The following is a 22,931-nucleotide window of genomic DNA, read 5'->3' as shown; positions in this document are numbered from 1 at the left end:
ACTCCTTTGGACTGTATTTTCCAGATGAATGAAGACATGAAATGGAAAGCACATGGCTTTCCCAGTATGAAGCCAATATGGACGAGGCATTTTTAGCTCCAAATGTTGAAATTTTTAGAATATTTTAATGCTTGATGAGAATTACCTGAAATGTGGCACATATGGTAAGCATCATACCTACTCAAGTACTTTTCCTTTCCACACTTGCCCTGTGTAATTTTCAAAATGTGTGGGGTTAAGGTGAGAATTACATAAGCATCTGGACCCTGCTCTCCCTATACATGGAACAAAAGGTGTGAAATAGGGAACACTTCTGTATGGTAGTGTATTTACAAATCACTTTGGGTTTTCCCCATGACTCAGGCACAAAGTGATTGAAGGGTGATGATGTTTACAAATTAGTATTTCCTTTTCTGTGAAGCTTCAGGCTTGAGGCTTCAGTATCTTCAGCAAGACAATCCAGCAGCTGCTGCCTTGCTGATGAGGTACAGACTCAGAGACAGGCAGATATAAAGAGAAGTAAAGACAAAGACAGATGGCCAGAGTAGACGAATGAATGGCTGACTTATCCTTCATGGCGCAATCCCCAGGTCCCGTTGGTAGCAACTTCTTATAATTCCTCTTTTGCCCAAAGACATCACATCAGTTTGTTTTCCAGGAGAAGCGGCCCAGAAGAAGGTGCTCTCAAAAAGCTGATATGTGTTTTTAAAAGTGAAGTATCCTCTGTCGGAAATTCTAATTGCTGTCCCAAAGCTGGAAAGCAGAGTATGTATTAAAATAACTACTTGATTTTTTTTGCAATGAAATTACTAAGATTCCACCTAGGCAAACTGTTCAAATCTGACAGACAAATCAGTTGTGTCACAATAAAGCAACAAAGCAATTGAAAATGAAAATAAAATTTGGAAAAATTTCATTTGAGGTATCACATACATTTCTAAACACTATAGTAGTGGATTTTTAAAAAAGATTATACCTGACTTCAACTTTTCTTAATTGTAAAAAGTGAATAAAAGTTATTTTACAGTGTTCTATTTCTTATAACTATCATGTAATCATATATGTAAATCAGCTGGTTATTTTGATGAGCTTTTAGTTTTCTATTTAAATATTTAATATCAATGGCTTTGATAATTTGATGAATATGATTGCTTAAAATAAAATGATGCTGATCTTTTTACATTGTGGGAACACAGAAATATCCTGTAAAAATTTGCCTACATTCATGTCTCTACTGTACAATGTGCTATAATAATTAAACACAATAATCTAGATATTTTATCCATCATAGCAGTATATGGATGCAACATTAACATAGCCAGATTTATATAATTCCATTTAGCCAGGCACATGGATTGCAAATTAAGTCTTTTAATTTGCCTTAGATATGAAACATTGTTATACATTATTTTTAAACCTCAAAAATAATTATGTTGTGGATAATAATTACGTTGCATTGCATTATCTATTCTAAAAAGAAGTAGACAAGAACCTGGCTATCTTAAAAAAAATTTCTTCCCTTTGGGAATGTAAAGCTATAACACAGTTGTCTCAGCTGCTACTTAGCATTCAAACCAGACCCTTGAGCTGCCAGACATATTTTTAATCCCACCCTCTCCTTTTTCTTCCCCCAAGTAGTTTAAAGTTACAGTATGGCACCCATAAGCTTCATTTCTCAAGGGATCCCTCAAGGAAACCTCCAACTGACAGCAGCAGGAACAGTCAATGCCGAATCAGCCCAGGCCTTTCCATGAAGACTGTACTTACAAGTCGGCATGCATCCAGCCATCTAACTCAGCGGAATTCTCAAAGACCAATTTATATTTCATATTTGCTCCTCTAAGGCATTCCTCCAGGACAGAAATGTTCCAGAATCAACAATACAGAAAATTTAAAGCTTCACCACGTTTGCAGCAATATGTATGGCAATAAATTGTGTTTTTCTTTCCCCAACAGAAATGATGAAATGTTCATTTCAGTGCTTTAAATGTTTTGCAAAGATTTCAAATTGCCAGTGTTAGCTATATGTAGATGGTGGCTTCCACATATATAAATAGTGATGGCATGCTCTTTTTCTTCATGTAATCAAACTGGTGCGTGTGTGTGTGTGTGTGTGTGTGTGTGTGTGTTAGTCAACACAAATGTCTGAGGCATGAAAACAAATGTAAAAACCTTCTATGTTGCGTCGAATGATAAAATGACAAGCAACTTGTCTTTGAGATCTATATTAACAGACATTTTGTAAGAAGGCAAAAGTAATGTGTCCCTGGAGCTACCATTTAAATGACTTTAACTTTATGGTCTTTTAATGTGGGACCCCTCAGCTTGGAAATGAGGTGGATTTTCCATCCTCTGACTCAAATCTGCTCAGCGGGGTAGCTTTCCCGCTATCCTCCCAGCAGCTGTTAGTAGCAAGAGAAACCGTGTACTGCAATAAAATTGATTGCTTCAACCTACACCGTTCTACAGCTCTCAGACAGCTCTACTTTTTGTTGGGTCCCTTAACACCTGCTCCCCAAAGCACCAGATCTTATCTCCAATTGGTCTAAATGCACATTCCGAAAGGAGAATGGCTGCTCAGAAAAGCCATAAGGCGGTTCTGTGAGAATGGTGAGAAACGGAGTGCCTGTTATGGCTGAGGTCTTCGTGAAGATAACGGGAAACCGGTCTGCCAAGGCAGGGGCTTTATTGTGATTAAGATCTTAGTTCTAAATCAAGACATGGCAACCTGTATCCCTAAATCATTCCTGTGTAGACACTGGGGAGAAGGACGGAGTGCATTAAGTGAATTTCCAGCAATCTTGAGCCTTACAAATTCCCCAGGTCTTCCTGGAAGCCTCACATGTGGATAAGTAACACCTACTTGATATTTCCTTTCGGATTCCTGAGGATCAGTTGTCAGTCCTATTGAAATGTTCATTCTCAGTGGAAGACAGAAGCTGGTATTGTCATGACTTGGTAACACCAGGGAAACAGTTCAGACTTAGGTGTCAAGGGTGATTCCGGTGATGGCAATATTGTTCATCTTAACTTGACATTGCCGCAATACCTCATTTTAGCAATTTTTAAATGTTACTATACCTTTAAACTTGGGTTTCTGGTTGTACCTTCTTCCAATTTAGTACTGAGGTAATATTCAAATCAACTTTCAGGGAGATTTTCCTAATGACATGCTCTGAATTATTAATTCTGTCATAATACATTCCAGTATTGCTGTTTGCTGCCTGAAGACATAATGGGACTTGCACAAACATTTTATTTTTGTGTTTGATCCACCATTTGGAGTATTATAAAATTTGGAAAGGTAATTAAATATAACCATTATTTTCTTTAAAAGTGTTTTACCAATAACTTGGATATTTGAAACAACCTATCCCTCCTCATGCCCTTTTAGTAAAATGTAGTTTTCAGTTTTTCTTTAAAAAATCCACCAAGTTTGAAATTAAAACAACTTATCCTAGGAAAAAAATATCATGAAATACCCAGTAGTTGGTCAAGCCAAATAACATTAGTGAAATAAGCAGTGGAAGAAATGTATACCTATTTTAGAAAGAAATAGGAAGTTTATTTTTTCCTCTAAGAATATCTGCCCTAGTATGTTATAAAACTTTAGACACTCTGGAAGAAACAAAAAAACATATAGGAGTTAGGTGGAAGAAATATAGAAAGTAGATTTGACTGGGGTTGTTAATATTACTCTTAGGATATTCTGTTTGGGAGTTCCTTGCCCATAACAGCGGGATTTCTGAGAAGATATTTTGACCATTGACAGAATTATGTCACTCTCAAGACTCTACTTTAGGAAGCCATTATTTGCCTCCCAGTTTTTGCCTTAATAGTTAGCAGGTTTGCTGGCTCCAGATAATTTGCCATTAACTTTTACTGAAATATATATATTGAAAGGTGAATATGCTGATATATTCAAACATAGAATGTTAAGATACAGATCATTCTTTTTGTATTTAGATATGATACTAAAACGATTTCTGTAAAATGACCACAGGTATATAGAAATTCTGTTTCAAGGTCAGAACAAGAATATTCAGAAGTATGGAAATAAAAAAAATACCTTTTTGTGAGTTAGTTATCTGATTTCTGGAAATAGAGATCCCTGTTGTAGAATCTCATTGAAAAACCAAAAAACACAAAATATGAGAGCTTGCCTGATTTAAGCCTATCTAAGCAAAATTGCACTAGATTTCTTATTCTAATATTGCCAATCTGGATGAGAAAGAAATCATAAGAGAGTGGATTGATGTAAAGATACTGGTGAGCTGAAATGGGCAGAGTGAGTTGGGGGTCATTGGGTTTGTCAAAAGCAGAGTTTCCGAGAATGTTTCCAGGATTTATCACATGTCAGTTCATGTTTACTTCTGGACATCAAAGGGTGAGATCTTTTGTCAATTCTGTAAGGGAAGATATTTGTAATAGTTATTTATTGATGCATAACAAATTATCCATATACTTGGGAGTTTAAAACATCAAACATTATTCTGTCATATTTCTGTGAGTCAAAAAGGTGAAGACAGCTTAGCTGTATGGTTCTGGCTGAGGGTCAAGCCATGGTATTGCCTGGGGTTACTTTCATCTTAAACATTTCACTGGAGCTGTAGCTTTAGGATTCACTTACTGGATGGTTCAATGACATGACTATCAGCAGAAGGCGTCAGTTCCTTGGTGAGTTTTGAAAAGCATCCATTCCTGTCCACATGGACTTCTACATGGAGTTACTTGAATGTTCTCATGACATGGTATCTATTAATATCTCACACCAGAGCAAGTGATCCCAGAGAGAGTGAAGAGTCAGACGCAAGGCCTTGCATGACCTCTTATTGAAGGTCACACACCATCATTTCTACATAGTCTATTTGATAGGAGCAAATCACTATATCCAGCCAACATTCAGCAGGAGGGGAATGAAGCTCCATTTCTTAAACGAAGGCATGTCAGAGAATTTGTAGATATATTTTAAAACTTCCACTCTCTTTTAATGTCATTTTAATTTAAAAAAATTCATATGCTCTTCTGTTGTATCTTGATGTATTTTTTAACATCCTTATCTTCAGTAATTTTCCTAAACTTCAGACCCAATGTTGCCTTCTAATGAGCTGAAAAAGCACAATTTCATAATGAAAGGTATCTTATCTAGGGAAATGAAATTCCTGATTAAAATATTAAAATGTCAAAGAAAGTTAAAATTTAAAAACATTTTAAGTAATATATCTGATTACTGGATGTAAAGACTATGAACCAAGGAATATTGATTGTGAATCCTCAGAAAAATGACAACCTTCTGTAAAAAACTGTGGAATACGAATCTTCTATAGATCGTAGAATCAAATTTGCATTTTAATCTCAAAATATTATTGCCTGATAAACTGCATAAAATGAATTAATTTAAGTAATTACCTTTCAGACGTCATCCTCTCCCTCTTATTCTTCTGAGGGAGGGAAAGAATGATCATCAATACCAAGTGTCAGTTGCAGCGACACAACACAGAGAGCTGACTTCCTGCTTAGGAGACAATGCTGTGCTCCCTCCTCACAGTTTCTGGTGCTGTACATGTTCAGAGAAACTTCTAGTAACAAAGCACAAAAAGCGATCTCTGAAAGAATAGTCTTGATAAGTGATATGGTTTGACTGTGTCTCTGCACAAATCTCATCTTGAATTGTAGTTGCCACAATTCCCACATGTCATGAGAGGGACTAGGTGGAGATAATTGAATCATGGGGTTGGATTCCTCCATCCTGTTCTCGTGATAGTGAGTAAATTCTCATGAGATTTGATGATTTTATAAGGAAATTCCCCCTTTGCTCAGCTCTCATGCTTCTCCCTGACACCATGTGAAGAAAGATGTGTTGGCTTCCCCATCCACTATGACTGTATGCTTCCTGAGGCTTGTCTAGCCATGCTGAACGGTGAGTCAGTTAAACCTCTTTCCTTAATAAATTATCGAGTCTCAGGTATGCCCTTATAGCAACATGAGAACAGACTAATACAATAAATTATACTTTAAAGTTGAAATTAGTGTTTGAGTATAACTGCCTCAGAAAGGCACATGTCCTATTTTGCTTAGGGTACAATCCTGCATAAAGTCACTCAGTGTCCTGGTGTCCCAAAGCACTAAAGTAAAGTCTTTTCTTACTCATTTAAAGAATAACAACTAATCTTTTTCTTACATTTCTTGTTTAGTTCTGATTCTTTCTTAAAGTTAGTAGATTTTTTACATCATTTGTTGACATTTAGTAATGAATGAAATATGTCTTCCAACATTTTAGGACTAATAAATGCTATCTAAATGATAATGAATTTAGAGGCATGATTAGTAAGCATTTTTTTGTGATATTTTAATTTGGCAGGTTAAGCTTTTGAAAATAGTAAATTCTCATATGTAAATGGTTTCTATATGTAGCTGAATCATCTCAGCAATCTTATTCAGGCCAGAATTTTAAGTTTTCATTATTTTTTATACCTACATAAGAATCAAAATTATTTTTTATTAAAAAATTAATGGAAAACATTTGATTGTTACAGCTTTTAAGGTCACAGAGTATGTGTGTTGATTCAGTGTTTTGGAGTGGAGAGAAAATTATAAAGGGATAAAAAAGAATATATTAGCAATAGTATGGAAATTTATTTTTATTTTTTATTTTTAGAGATAAGATCTTGCTCTTTCACTCAGGATGGAGTACAGTGGCCTGATCATAGCTCACTGTAACCTTAAGCTCTGGGCTTAAGTGATCCTCCCACCTGAGCCTCCTGAATAACTAGGACTACAGGTGCAGGCCAGCATGGCTGGCTAATTAAAACATAATTTTGTAGAGATGGGGTCTCACTATGTTGTCCACACTGGTCTTTAACTGCTGGCCTCAAGTGATGCTCCCCGCTCAGCCTCCCAAAGTGCTGGGATTACAGGCATGAGTCAATGTAAAACTCATTAATGTACTGTTGGGCTTCTGGTATGGGCGAGATGGCATAGACTCATTTCTCTCTATTCTTCCCTGCCAAATACAACTATAAACTGCCATAGGTCAAGACACAGCTCAAAGATAATTCTAGAAATCTGGTTTAAAAAAAAAGGCAAATTGGTTTGGAATCCTAAGAGTAGAGAAAAAATGCTGGCAGGGGGTTTTGTACCTCCCCAACAGAAAAAAATTGACCAGACCAGCATTTTCTGACCCTAGGCTGTCAATATCAGCCCAGACAGACTCATTCCTCTCTAATAGCTAAAGGGAGCCCCTGTGACAGTATCAGGTAAGTGGACACTATCCACAAAGGTGATTGATGGAGAGCTGCACGAATAATAATGATTCTGAGGCTCCTCTCCCCTATCAAGAGATACTGAGGTGGAAAGACGAACTCACAATAAGAACACGGCAAGAGGCTAAGTCCAGGATCACTTTATCCCCCTGGGGTAAGACTCTTTCATTCCACCTAGAGATAGTGGGGTATGTGGCAGAACTGGCCTGAAGGACCCAGTCAAAATAAGTGGCTGGGTGATGGATCTTCTTTGTCTCTGAGGGAATGAGAGGCTCCTTCCCCACCCCACACAGACATGGGACTAGTGGGCAGAACTGATGAGAAGGTCTCATTCAAAGTAAGTAGCCGGGCCCTGAAAGCTTCTTTGAACCCATGAACCTGAGATTCCCTTTCCCCGTCCAGAGATACCAAGGAATTGAAGAGTACCAGTAAGAGGAACCTTACCACACCTTTCATCCAGTAGACATCCCGCACACAAAGAGAACCCCTTTTTCCTGATCAGGAAGCACCAGCAGGAACCAGTGTTCAGTCCCAGTAGCACCAGGAAAAGCCAAATGACCAAAGGAATACCACAAAATCTCTTAAAAGTAAGAAGTTACTGAAACCACAGCCCACAAGACTAGGCAAAGACCTGTGTGCTAAGTATAAATAAGATAACTGACTGCTAAAATAATGATTCAAATAGGACATAGAATCTCCTAATACAATAGACTAGATGTCCATGATATAATTGAAAATTACCCACCACACTAAGAACCAATAAAATCACAACTTCAGTTAGAAAAGCTAATTGGCCGATGCCAATACTGAGAAGAATCAAATGCTGGAGCTATCTGACAAGTATTAAGCAGCATTTATAAAGAAGCATTTATAAAAATGCTTTATCAGCCATCAACAAATGAATGGATTGAAAAATGTGGTATATAGACACAACAAAATAATATTCAGCATTAGAAAACCTGGGAAACTCTGTCATTTGTGGCAACATGGGTGAACCTGGAGGACATTATGTTAAGTGAAATAAGCCAGGCATAGAGAGTCAAGTATCATATGATCTTACCTATATGTACAATCTAAAGAAGGCAGACTCATCAAAGTCGAGGGTAGAATGGTGGTCACTAGGAGCTGGGGCAGGGGGTACAGAGGGAAAGAGAAGACTTTGGTCAAAAGTACAAAGTTTTAGCTAGATAGAGGGAATAAGTTCTGGTGTTCTATTATATAGCATGGTGACTATAATTAATAATAATATATATTTCAAAATAGCTAACAGAAAGAATTTCAAATGCTTTCACCACTAAGAAATTATAAATATTTGAGATGCCAGATAAACTAATTAGCTTGATTTAATCATTCCACCAGGTATACATGTAGGAAAATACCACATTGTACTACTTTATGTATATGTACTATTGTATAATAATGCATATATAATTATTTGTCAATTAAAATAAAGATGTTTTACCAGTCAACTATTAATTCCTCTTGAAACAAATTAAAATATAGAAAACTCTTAGCAAAAAATACAAACCATAAAAGGAACCAAATTGAAAATATATAGAATTAAAAATACTGTAATAATAATACTAATAAAAATGAAACCTGCTGGATGTGTTCAACAGTAGATTGAAAAAGATATGATAAAAATCAGTGACCTTGAGAACAGATGAATAAAAGTTACTCTATCTGAAAAACGAATAGAACAGGCTGAAAAAGATTTGAGCAAAGGTTCATTACCTGTAAAACAATAACAAAAAATCTAATATTCCTATCATCAGATTTTCAAAAGAAGAGAGGGGGAAATAAAGAATGGAGTTGAAAGAGTATTTGAAGAAATAATGTTTGAAAATTGCCTACATTTTGGTGACAACACAAACCTACAGATTGAAGAAGCTGAGCAAATTTGAAACAAAATAAATCTGCATCAGACATACAATAAAATTTTTGGAAACCAAAATTCAGGAAAAAAATCTTGAAAACAGCCAAAGAGAAACAACACTCTACTAACGAAGGGAGAGATATAAATAATGTTATGAATTGACTGTTTTCATCTTCCCCAATTCATATCTTGAAATCCTAATCCCCAAGGTGATGGTATTATTAGGTGAGAATCTTTGGATGGTAATTAAGTCATAAGGGTGAGGCCTTTAAGAGTGTGATTAGTGCCTTGTAAGAGACGTTAGAAAACTCTCTTATAATAGAGCTCTCTTGTATACTTTCCAAAATATGAGAATACAATGAGGTGATGGCAGTCTTCAACCAAAAGAGGACCCTCACCAGAAACTGACCATGCTGGCATCCCGATCTTGATTTCCAGCCTCTAGAATTCAGAGAGACAAATTCAACTTGTTTATATGCCACCAATTCTATGGTATTTTTATTATATCATTCTACACTGACTAAGATAATCAATTCATGTAACAACAGATTTCTCATCTGAAACCATAAATGCCAAAAGGAAGTGGCATATTGTTGAAGTGCTGAAAAAAAAAAAGAGAAGTGTCAATTGTGAACTTTATGTCTAGTGAAACTACCTTCAGGAAAGAAGGGGAAATCACGACAAACTGAAATGAAAGAAAAAGAAAAGAATTTGCCACTATCAGACTTATCTTTAAATTTTAACTAAGAAAAATTCAAACAGAAAGAAAATGATGAAAGAAAGAATCTTGGAGCACCGGGAAGGAAGAAAAAAAACAAAGAAAAGTACAGAAATATGCTTACATAAAACAAGCCCCCTTTTCACCATGAGTTTTATGGATAATATTTGATAAGTAAAACAAAACTGTAATTTCATGTGATATTCCAGACAATAATATTTAAAGGTTGAGAAAGGAAAGAGACCTATCTAAATGGAAATGATGCTTTCATATTTTACTCAGAGCAGTAAAATGTTTACTACTCAAAGTAGTAAAATGTTACTAATAGCAATATATGAATATTGTAATACCCAGAGCAGCTACTACAAAAATTATAAAAAGAGATCTACTCAAAAATATCATAAGTCTAGATGAAATCCTAAAAAATGTTTAAGTAATTCAGAAATGGTAAGAAGAGGGAGAGGAATAAGAAACATAGGAAACAGGGCCGGGCATGCTGGCTCATGCCTGTAATCCCAGCACTTTGGGAGGCAGAGGCGGGTAGATCACAAGGTCAAGAGATCGAGACCATCCTGGTCAACATGGTGAAACCCCGTCTCTACTAAAAATACAAAAAATCAGCTGGGCATGGTGGCTCGTGCCTGTAATCCCAGCTACTCAGGAGGCTGAGGCAGGAGAATTGCCTGAACCCAGGAGGCGGAGGTTGCGGTGAGCCGAGATCGCGCCATTGCACTCCAGCCTGGGTAACAAGAGCGAAACTCCGACTCAAAAAAAAAAAAAAAAAAAAAAGAAAAAGAAAAAAAAAAGAAACATAGGAAACAAACTGAGTGGGGCGGGGCGGGGGAGGAGGGAAAAAGGCATAAACAGGAACCTATCAGTAACTACGCTAAATGCAAATGGTGTAAATACAAACTCACTTCAAATTTAATGACAAAAGTAGGTTGCAAGCAAAAGGATAGAAAACAGTATATCATAAAAACAATAATAAAATTTTAAAAGCAAAGGAATTGCAAGAGATAAAAAGGATCGTTACATAATAATAAAAGGATTAATTCATCAGGAAGATACACTGATCCTAAATAGCAGAGCTTCAACCCATGTGAAGCAAGAGCTGAGAGGAGACATAGACAGCTGTACAATTACAGTTTGAGACTTTAATGCCTCCCTCTCGGCTACTAATAGAGACATTAATAGAAAATTTAGCAAAGATAAAGCATATCTGAATACCTTTCCGAAAATAGCATCTAAGGGATATACGTAAAAGTGTCCACGTGAAAACTGCAGAATATATACATATTTATTTCAAGCACACATGGAACACTTGCCAAAACAAACTGGGCCATAAAACAAACCTCAACAAATTTAAAAGAATTGAAGTAATGTAGAATTTGTGTTCTGTGACCAAAAATCGACAACAGAAAGAAACCTGTATAATCTCTAAACACATAAATATTAAACTAAGAATTTCTGCGTACCTCCTAAATCGAAGAAAAATTTAAAAATACATACATAAAAGCTTATAAAAACAAACACCCACTTTGTCAAAATACAAAATATACGGCCAAGGCAGTGCTGAGAGGAAAACTTAAGGCACAAAATTTCTATATCAGAAAAGAGAAAAGCTCTCAAATCAATGACATTTCTACCTCAAGAAACTAGAAAAAGAAGAGCAAAATGAACACAAAGCAAGCAGAAGAAAGAAAATCTTTAAGATGGGAGCAAAAACCAATAGAATTTAAAATTGTGAAACAGCACAGAAAACCAATGAAACAGAAACCAGAATCTTTAAAACAATCAATAACATTGAAATCTCTAGCAAGACTCACAGAAACACAAAGTGAGAAGCCATAAATAATAAATATCAGGAATAAAATACAGGATATCATTACAAATCATGAAGCTATTAAAAGATTAATAAGGAAATGCTGTGGATAACTTTACTCTAATTTAGACAACTTAGAAGAAATTGGATGAGATACCTAGCAATAAAAACAAACCATTGACATATGTAACAGCTTGGTTGAATCTTCAGAAAATTATGCTGAGTGAGAAAAGCCAGTCCTAAAAGGTTATATACTTTACAATTCCACTTATATAACATTTTTGAAATGACAAGCTGTACAAATGGAGGACCCATTAGTGGTTGCCAGAAATGAGGGATAGTGGGTTGTAGGTGGGTGTGGTTCTAACAGAGAAACAAGAGGGATCCTTTAGTGATGAAACTGTTCAGTTTCTTGATTATGGCGGTGGATATGATACATGTATCTACACATGCAAAATAATGCACAGATTTAAACACCTCACACACAAATAAGTAAAGTAAATTTGGAGAAATCTAAGATCAGCAGATTATATCTATGTCAGTAATATGGTTGTGCTATTATACTATAGTTTCAAAATGTTCCCATTGGGGAAGACTGGGGAAAACATGCAGAGTACACGCTCAGTATCATTATTTACAATAGCATATCGAGGTACAATTTTCTCAAGATTTCAATAAAATGTACAGTTGCTGAGATTTCTAAATAACCATTATCTTAGAAGTACCATTTTACCTGTTTTTAATCCTGATGAAAATCATTCAAGATACTGCTTGGCATATTTTAAGCCCTACATAAGTGTTTTCTAATACCACTTAATAGAATGCGCAAGAAATCTTCATTCTTTCACTTTTCTATTGCAGGACCCAACATGTCATATTCAAACTTACTATTTCCCAATAATTAAAGCACCTGTGTACATATTTTTTACAGTTTTTCTTTAAAATGAGGCATCAGTCGCACTTTAATTTTTCAGTCCTCAAAATACTCTTTCATCAGGAAATCGTAAAATGTGAAGTTTGTTAACCAAAGCGCCAGTAGGAGCACAAATAACTTATGCAGGTGATGGCGGAGCTGAGAAAAAGGGTGGCAGATTTGTTCCTGTATTGCAAATGTCAAATGCATTCGGCTACCAAATGTCTCTTTCCTCTCCTTTTTTCTAGACCCTGGAATCTGTGCTGAGCCCATCTGGGAAGGCACAAAAACCAGATGGCCACTGTGAACGGCCGGGGAGGCCCCGCGGCAGTGAGAGGCAGTCCCAGAAAAGAAATCTCTTTGGGACACAATGAATACAGGCCTAATTTATATTTTAGGGCTTTAGAAGGAGATTAGGGTCAACAGTGGCATGATTTTAAACGGCAGTTGAGAAGGCTTTTTTTTTTTTTTTTTTGTCTTCACAGCAGCGAAGCTAAATTATAAGTTTGGGGAGCTCCTGAAGTGTGAAAATATGCCCTCAAAGAAAGGGAGGCTGAATAATTATGGCTGTGCAGATTACAAACAGTATGTAAAAGGATTGTGGTTAAAGAGCTTCATCAAAGCAATGCCTGCTGCAAATGGGTATTGTCATAGGGATTATGACTTTAGGAGGGATGTAACCAGCAGGGGATAAAGGAATGGCCTACCTCCTGTTTTTTTTTTTTTTTTTAATGCCAAAGCATTTGAACAATTAGTAACAAGAGATTAGGGACCAAAAAATATATTGTGGCCTTGTTGTATTCAGACTGGCGTCAAAGTTGAAGAGATGTGGTTCATGAACTTGGGAAGCCTTAGTGCGCTTGCCATAGGACATCTAGAGACATCATGTGTCTCCGGCCCTAGCAAAATGCCATGATGATAGAAATTAGTTCTGGTCTAAGAGAATCAGTAAATCAGATACAGATATCCATCTGGCCTTTCAGACTTGGATCTTAATCCACCCCCTCATCTTTTCTTTATTAGTTGGCATATACTGGATTTACTTATTTCACTGAAGATCTCTTTTCTCATGGGAGATGTCTCATAAACACAGATGAATGAATCTGGAACAATCAACTGAAGCTCAATCAACAGCCATCTAAATGAAAATTGCAATTAATATTTATCATATTTTTCTATGCCCAGTGACTTTAATTATCATTCAACCACATTTGGCTATTACACTTGCATCAGATAGTCAGTTTGTGACTTACTCTGTCCCCACAATTAATTACTTATCCATTGATTAATTTAACAACAATATGTCGAGGGCCTATATGTGCCAGGTATAATGGGATGCAAAGATAAACAGTCTTCCTACCTTCAGGCAACTCATTGTCTAATGAATTGGATAGAAATATTAAAACTTCTACAAAGAGTTAAGTGCAATAATAGGGATGTATATAGGATATATACCACAAATGGTGCTTAAAATTGTTAGTTTGGGGGCCTCCATTGATTTCTGGTGCTTTTGCTGAGTTGCACAAGTTAAGTAGCAAATACGGGAGAAAAGCATTCCAGGTAGAGGGGGCAGCTGATAAGCAAAGACAAGAAAATGAAACACAGCATGGCGCGTGCAGGAAACTGCCTGCATTTTGTTGTTAGTGGGTGAAGTCTAGATGAGGAGAGATAAAGCTTGAGACGCAGGCAGGGTCTAGCTTATGAAGGGCCTGGTTTATCTGATGAGGAGTTTGAGGCTCATTATATTGAAGGGAAACCTACAAAATTTTTGGGGATTATAGCTGCAAAATTAGATTTCCATTTATTTTAGACTTCTCTGGCAGCTTTTGGTCAATGGATTTGAGAATTATGACATCAGAAGAAGGAAATCCAGTTAGAAGGCTGTTCTAGCATTTTAGTTGAAAGATGAGGCTGCCTAAAATAGGACACTATTAGTGAGTATAGCAGACACACCCTACGGGGACCCACAATGAGTCACACTCATGTAATTTTTTCTCCCCTTGAGCATAGACAGACAATCTAAACAGACTAAATAAATACAACGTGGTAAAGGTGATCAGCTATCATTCCTTTGATTATGTATTTACGTAAGTGTCTGTATTAGTAGACTGGAGTGAGAAACTCCCACCTGCTGGCTTTGAACTAGTAATCTGACATGTTGTAAGAGGTCCTGAGAGAAGCCTACGGGGCGAAAAAACCTGAAGATGTCCTCTAGCAGACGGGAAAGCCTTCCAGCTGACAGACAGCAAGAAAACAGGAACCCTACACACAGCATCCCAAGAAACTGAATTTCACCAACAACCGTGTAAGCTTGGAAATGGACCCTGAGCTAAAGGAAGAACACAGCCTGGCCAACCCTTGATTGCAGCCTTGTGAGACCCGGAACAGAGAGCCCGGTGAAGCTGTGCCTGGGCTCCTGACCCACTGCAATTGTGAGATAACAAATGCGTGGAGTTTTAAAAATTGTTACTAGATGTGTATTAATTTGTTAACACAAAAGAAAACGTAATATAAACAGATAAGAAGGAATGGACTCAGGAAAGTTTTCGGAAATAAAATTTGCAGTCTTTGGTGATTGACTAGACGTGGAGAGTGAGTGAGAGGGAGGCATTAGGAGGGTACAGCAGTGGGCACCTACCTATATCTCATCAGCAGGCACCTCCTCAGGGTCAAAGGCCACTTGTTAGGATCCCCGTACCCATGTGTGGCAGCTCCTGGTTGGTTGGTTTGTTCCTGGCTAGGGGAGAACATTTGGCTAACACAAAGGGCACATCTGAAGTTCCAGATATAACGTGTCTGGACACTGCCCTCTCAAAAATGATGGAGGAATATCAGGTAGATAAATACCTAGTTTCCTTGCCCATTCCTTGCAGTGGCTCTGAGTCTTGTTCTATACCAACTCTCAGACTTCCTCAGGGCGCTAAAAGCCCTGTGGGATAAAGCTGTTGCTGCCCACAGTGGTAACTTGCTTAGTAAGTCACATTCTACTCCCTGCATTCTTTACTTTATTACACTTCTCCATTTCTCTGTTGGCATTTCCCGGGATGTCCTCCCAAAGAAACTACTTTCTTTTTTACTGCTACTGGGGGCAACTCAGGCTAAGACAGTTAACTTCCAGGTTTTAAGTGTGAACCATATAGTATTTTCTTGTTCTCTGGTAGGAGAAGAATTATCAGTTCAATATGGTTCTGTGAGTAATTCGAATAGTAAAAATTAAACAGGTTTAGGGATTGAGATTGAATCCAGTTTTAGATAAACTGGCCTGATGACTTTTGGAACTTTCAGGTGAAGAATTTCAAAGGACTTTACTTAGGAGAGGTTGCACTAAAAATGATTACGCTGTTTCCAGAGATGTTGGCAGGGTTCAGGGAACCAGCAATAAATGACAACAAAGGAGGCAGAAATGAGTAACAGTATGAGGCTGTTTTTATCCCAGACCTTAATGCGGAAGGGAGAGAACAGTGCTTCATGAGCTGGGTGAGAACTGGTGTCATCCAGTAGGGGAAGCCAGAGGGAAGACATGGTCATCATGACATGCAGCTCCTGCCAGCATCTTAGACAATCAGGCAAGAGAGGAGATGAATGTTCCAACCTTATCCTCTTTTTACTCTCTGATTTTCTGCTGGTGTCTTCCATCGACTGAACCCAATTACATGGCAGGGAATCTCAGGGAATGAAATGTATGCCCCTTCTCTTAGCCCGGGCAAAAATACAATTAAAAAGAAGCAGAAAGTGGTACTGGGTGAATTAGGCAAATGAAAATCAACACAAATTGTGAAAGCTTATTTGAGATCACTCATTTAGTGATATGAATTTGGTCAACATTCAAATGGGTGGGTGAAATTCCCTACTGCGTGAGTTGCAGTTAGAATGTAGAGGTGTTGACACTATTCACAATAGCAAAGACTTGGAACCAACCCAACTGCCCATCAATGATAGACTGGATAAAGCAAATGTGGCACATATACACCATGGAATACTATGCAGCCATAAAAAAGGATGAGTTCATGTTTTTTGCAGGGACATGGATGAAGCTGGAAACCATCATTTTCAGCCCAGTAGCACAAGAACAGAAAACCAAACACCACATGTTCTCACTCATAAATGGGAGTTGAACAATGAGAACACATGGACACAGGGAGTGGAATATCACACACTGGGCCTGTTGGGGAGTGGAGGAATAGGGGAGGGCTAACGTTAAGAGAAATACCTAATGTAGATGACAGGGTGATGGATGCAGCAAACCACCATGGCACTTGTATACCTATGTAACAAACCTGCACGTTCTGCACATGTACCCCAGAACTTAAAGTATAATAATAAGAAGAAGAACGCAGAGGCCTTGAAAGATCTTCACTGTTGTATTAGCTACCTCTTGCTTTATAACAAATTACTTCTAACATTAGCAGCTTAAAACACTTATTATCTCACACATTTTCTGAGGGTCAGAAATCCAAGGGTGGTTTAGCTCAATAGTTCTGGCTGTAAGTATCACATGAATTTGCATAACTGGCTATTCCCCGGGTCTGCAGTCACATATGGCACTAATGGAAGATCCACTTCTAAGAAGATTGAGTTACATGGTTATATATTGGAATCCTCACCATGTGAACCTCTCCAGGGGATGCTTCAGTGTTCTTACAACACAGAAGCTGATTCCATAAAACAAGTGATCTGAGCAGGAGATACAGCCAGCAAGAGTGTCCTCCTCAAGATGAAAACTGCAGTCTTTGTATAGCTGAATCTCAGTAGGGACGTGCCTCCACTTTTATCCTATTTCATTCATAGGAAGTATGTCTCTAATCCAGGCCATGCTCAAATAGATGAAAATAAAATTTTAGCTCTTGAAGGAAAGAGTTTGAAAGAATTCATGGGCATAATTTTAAAACCACTGTATTGTTATTACAACAAAAAATGAAAAAAATGCTTTTGTCTAAATTCACTGGAGAGTTGTGAACATATTAAAATATAAAGGAACTAAGTTCCAGAGAAACGATAACATCTCTTTTTTTCCTTTTTTTTTTTTTTTTTTTTTTTTGAGATGGAGTCTTGCTGTTCTCATCCAAGTTAGAGTGCATTGGCATAACCTTGGCTCACTGCAACCTCTGCCTCCTTGGTTCAAGTGATTCTCCTGCCTCAGCCTCCCAAGTAGCTGGGATTACAAGCACCTGCCACCAAATCCAGCTTTTTTTTTTTTTTTTTTTTTTTTTGTAGAGACCACCATACTGATCAGGCTGGTCTTGAACTCTTGACCTCAGGTGATCTGCCTGCCATGGCCTCCCAAAATGCTGGGATTACAGGTGTGAGTCATTATACCTGGCTGAAATGATGTCATCTCAAATGATGGGCGCTGGAGTATGCTTTCATGCCAGGAGTCAGTTGTTGAACTTGGAGTGGGGATAATGCCATCATTTTATCTTAAATTTTTTCTCATTTTTCCTTTAATTGATGATTAATCATAGAAAGCCTCTCGATTATGTCTCTTCAATGAGTCCTATCAGTTCAGCAGTAGCCACTTAATTCTCAGCCCTTATTTTTACAATGCCCTTGTTTTCTTTCTAGTATTTTAAATACTGTAGCAGTCACTGGGGCTTCTATCAGCATGCTGTCCAAGTTCACCACCAGTGAAAGTTTTACAGATTGTATTACTACAGGATGCCAGGAGCTGACCACATTCCACAAACTACAAGTGATACAGTTTTCGCTGCCAGAGTAGCATCACCTGAGATGGGCATGGTAACCAGGGGTTCAGACTCTTCAGTGACAAGGGTTTATGTCATCTCACCATAAAAGTGACCCAGACCAGGTTTGGTGCTAGCTGTAGAAAGGAGAATCTAGAGTGAAAGACAGAGAAAGGAGATGGCTGAGTATCAGTTATGGCTTCAAGGTCAACTTCAGCAACAGATCTTGAAGAAGCTATCCCAAATAAGGGCAGGTTATTAAGAAAAATAAGTGGACGTAAATGACTCAAAGGATGGGCTGTAGTGGACACTTTTCCAAGTAGTATCTCTATCCCCCAGCTGCTAGAATTGTCCATTGCTGATGGCTCGCAGAAGTACCTTTTATGGGAATTTCACTGGGCAGCCAAGAACAGCCGTCTCCAATGTTGCATCAACCCCTAGAGGTGATTCTCAGCCAGTAACTGGCTGAAGCAGAGATACAAAGCCTCAGCCATCTAGCCTTAATTTAGGACAACTCCGAACGGTTATTCTATCTCCACATAAGATCAACTCATATCCTGAATGCAGCTATAACACGGGTCAGCCTCTCTCTGTCCATTTTGCTTTCATCAAGTTCCTTATCCGTGTATCTCCCCAGACTGCTCCTGACAAATCTTCTGCATGCAACTCTGTCTCAGTGTGTTTCCTGAAGTCTCAATCTAAGATACAGTATTTGAAGAAAAAAGAAAGACAAAAATTGTTATTAATCAGAAAATATTTCTACATTTTCAAACACATCGATAATTCAAATTCTTATCATCCATTTGTTCATCACTTGGAGAAATCTGAATGATACAAGTGTCATTGCACTATCTGCAAACATTTCTTAATCATGTCTTCATTTTAAATGGGAGATATATACTTCTGTGTAAAATTATTATTGGAAATAGATTTGGATTTAAAAATAATAAACCCATCTTGGGTTTTGTTTCATAACCAACTGTTCTTTCCTAATGCTGCCCAGATGACGATGGGTGATCTCAGGTCTGCCACAGATGCTTTGCTGTGAGATCGCAGGTCAGCATAAAGAGTCAACAACCCTTCAAGGACTTACAAGCCAGTCTACTTTGCAGCAGTCACTGTCCAGCAGCTGGACTTATCTGAAGTCCAGATTTTTCTTCCACCTCTGAGTCATTCATTCATGTAGAGATTGTTAGTGACTCTTCTCTGATGCCTTAATTCTTTTTTTGGCCTTTAATTTCCAGTCTTCTTTTGTAATTGTTTAATGTCTAATTCTATAATAAATTCCTTATTTTGAAATACTCAGAGCGGTTTTGCATACGTGATAGAGCCCAGACCAATTTAGATGTCTTTCCATTGCACCACAACATATCTAATTTTCTTTTTCTTTTTAAAAAAATCTTTGTAATTTGACACTTTATAAATCCTCTTCAATGGAGGTTTCACATCTTTCTCAAATTCAGGATTTTAAAATAGATTTTACTTGGGCTATTTTCTTCTTGTAAATTTGTTCATTTATTTGCTCTTCGTTTTTTTTTCTGTTCTATTTGGACTCCATAAAAGAGGATGTTTGGATTTGTACTCTTATCCTTTAGGTCTCTTTATTTTCCATTTATAGTTTTTTTTTTTTTTTTTTTTTTCATTTCCTTATCTCGTATTGATACTGTATGGAAGAATTCCAATAAGGTTTCAGTGTATTGGCTTATTCTTTGCTATCTCCATTCTTGTAGTCAACTTACCTTTTAAATTATTTATTTCCTATTTGGTATATTTTATTATGCAGTGCCTCTAGTTGTTTTTTATTCCAAGACGTTTTTGTCCTTGATTTCATACTTTCAGGGTTCTCCCTTTTTTTCTCCAAATATCTGTAATATGCTTATTTTCTGTTTCAAGAATTTTTGTTCCTGATTCACGTTTTCAAGGTGAAACCTGGTTTCTCTGATACTATTTAATATACTTATTTAAGTTTGTACTGTTTAGCCTTCTATTCCATTTTGTGTATTATATAATGGTTATTAGCTTGTTGTTTTTCTCTTTGGATGACAAAAGCTATAACAGTGTTTCCTTTGTGTGGTAAATCTATAGAAAACTGCACATTCTGCACATGTATCCCAGAACTTAAAGTATAATAATAAAACAAGGGAAAAAACATAACTGAGAACCTTTCAATACATTCTCTTATTAAATGGGTGGGGATAAATAAAAGAAGAATAACTATGACCACTACTACTGTCAATGTAGTACTGGAGTTTGAAGTCTGCGGCCAGTTCAGTAAGATACAAAGCACGTGAACAAATACTATATACATATATATAGCAGACAGGCAAAACTGTCACTAGAAAGGACATAACCAACTACTTATAAAACTCAAAAAAACCTACTAATAGACTCTTTTTACTAACACAAAAATACAGCAAGGATGTATGTAATATCAACCTCTATAAGCCAAATATTCCTCTAGATCAGTGAAAACTAGCAAATATAACAAGAAGAAAAAATTATTATAGCAATACAAATATATAAAAATGTAGTAATTTACCTAATAAAAGAACAAGAACTTTATTAAAAACAAACTCTTTTAAAAGATGTATAGGATTATTTGAAATCAGTAAAGAAATATGAAATGTTTATGAAGAAGTTGACTTAACTGATTTGTAAAGGTGTCATGGACATATGCCTCCAAACCCACATGGTACAGACACAATATTGAGTTTATCAGAGGAAAACTTACAACAGATTAGTAGCAGAGCATATGCAGTTTCCAATGATTACTTTGTGGCTTAGGTAGGTTAGGTACGTAATACGTGTGCACACTGGCCAGTGACCCAACAGAGATGCGCTAACTTTTGCTGGTAAGTTGGACATGCAACTGAGGACAGTCCAAGAGCAAGAATAAGCTCTACACCCGAGCCTCATTACATAAATGCATACATTACACTACGTATCTTCAGAAGAGAAGGGAACACCTAGCTTCTCTAAATGTCAGGAAACATATCAGGAGATCTCCCATGCAAGAAGAAACCTTAAGAACTATGCATATGGATGACCAAAGTCTGCACACAGGGGTCATGGGAATAGCGTTGCCTGCCAAGAATACTGACATCAGCAAAAGGCTGAGCCAGTTTCCTGATAACATACTTGCAGAGGGAAGAAAAGATGTCTCTAGAGCCATCTGCCATTGTCTCTCATCATTAACATTATGAAAATCTATACTTTTCCAATATTAATCTAAAGATATTAATGTAAAATTTCAAATAAAATTCCAGAAGCCTATTTGTAAGGATTCAACAACTTATGGAATTTATACAGTACCACATATTTTTAAATTAAAGTTAGAAAGCCCAGATCCTAAATGATATGAAAATGTACTATAGAAATACATAATAACAAAATAATTTGGCACTGAGGCAGCCATAGCATACAGATCATTGGAACAGACTGAAGCAGGGTTCCTCAACCCCAGGGCCATCTCGAGCCATGTAATTTGTTGCTGTGGGGGTTGGGGGGCTGTTATGTGCATTGTAAGATGTTTAGGTCTACCAGATATCTGACAGTATCTCAGCCCCTCATCTCCCAATTTTGACAAGCCAAAGGTTCTCCAGTTATTTTCAAATTTCCTCGGTGGTGGTGGTGGGGGAATTGACCCTGGTTCTGAACCACTAGGCTAGAATGCTAAAAAATAACGTCATGCATTATGAGGGAATGTTTTTATGAAATGAGCTCTACAAACCAATGGGGGAAATGATTTATTGATGACATGAAGAAAATTGGTTCACATATGAAGAAAAATAAGGCTAGATGCTATGGTGGGCTGAATCATAATTCATTCAAAGTTGTTCATATCTCACTCCATAGACTCTGTCATTTTTATCATGCATTGTAGAATGGGACTTTGCATATGTGATTGAGTTAATATCTTCAGATGGAAAGATTATCCTGGATGGGTATGATGTAATCATATGGTTCTTATAAGAGAAAGAAATGATAAGAACATGGAAGCAGAGAGATTGGAAGATGTGATGCTTTTGGCTTTGAAGATGGAAAAAGGAGGCATGAATGATGGAGTGTAAGGACTGCTTCCCTAGAAACTAGAAAAGGCAAGGGAATGGATTATTCTCTAGAGTCTCCACAGGTAGTATGGCCCCAATAACACCTTGGTTTTGGCCTAGTAACAGATTTCTCTCCTTCAAACTGTAAGAAAATAAATTTGGATTGTCTCTAGTCACTAGGTTTGTGGTAATTTGTTACAGCAACATTAGGAAACTGATAGATACCTATCTCTGACTGTATATATAATGGAAAATGCTGAAAGGATTAAGGTATTCACATAAAATGAAAGAATGCAGCAGATATTTTTGGAAAATAAATCTTTGAACTTAGGCTGGGAAATGAGTTTTCTAAAACATAAAATCCAGAGCAAAATCCAAATATATTTAATTACATCTAAATATTACTGAATAGACATTTAATGGAGGAACTATTTACAAAGTCTGGACAGAGTTGAAAGGTTCTAATATGCAAATTCTTGCACACTGGCTATTTAAATTAAAATAGCAATGTTAAAACAGTGGAAAAACAGGAGGTACAAGAAAATCACTTTGAGCATTGTGCTATTTCAAAAAAGCAGAAGATGAAATTGACATATGAAAGACACTCTTC

The 22,931-nt window shown here is 37.0% G+C and overlaps 1 non-coding gene across 1 annotated transcript; it reads right to left on the bottom strand.

Moving 5' to 3' along the window:
* Positions 1 to 5,407: 5,407 nt before the first annotated feature.
* Positions 5,408 to 5,622, bottom strand: LOC120368489 (small nucleolar RNA U3). Its single transcript, XR_005582600.1, has one exon. It is a non-coding gene; the product is annotated as a small nucleolar RNA U3 (small nucleolar RNA).
* Between the last annotated feature and the right edge of the window lie 17,309 nt (positions 5,623 to 22,931).

This window comes from Saimiri boliviensis, chromosome 18 (assembly GCF_048565385.1).
Source record: "Saimiri boliviensis isolate mSaiBol1 chromosome 18, mSaiBol1.pri, whole genome shotgun sequence".
Taxonomy (NCBI): domain Eukaryota; kingdom Metazoa; phylum Chordata; class Mammalia; order Primates; family Cebidae; genus Saimiri; species Saimiri boliviensis.
The sequence above is the reverse complement of the archived record's forward strand: the minus strand, read 5'-3'. Positions and strand labels throughout refer to the sequence as shown.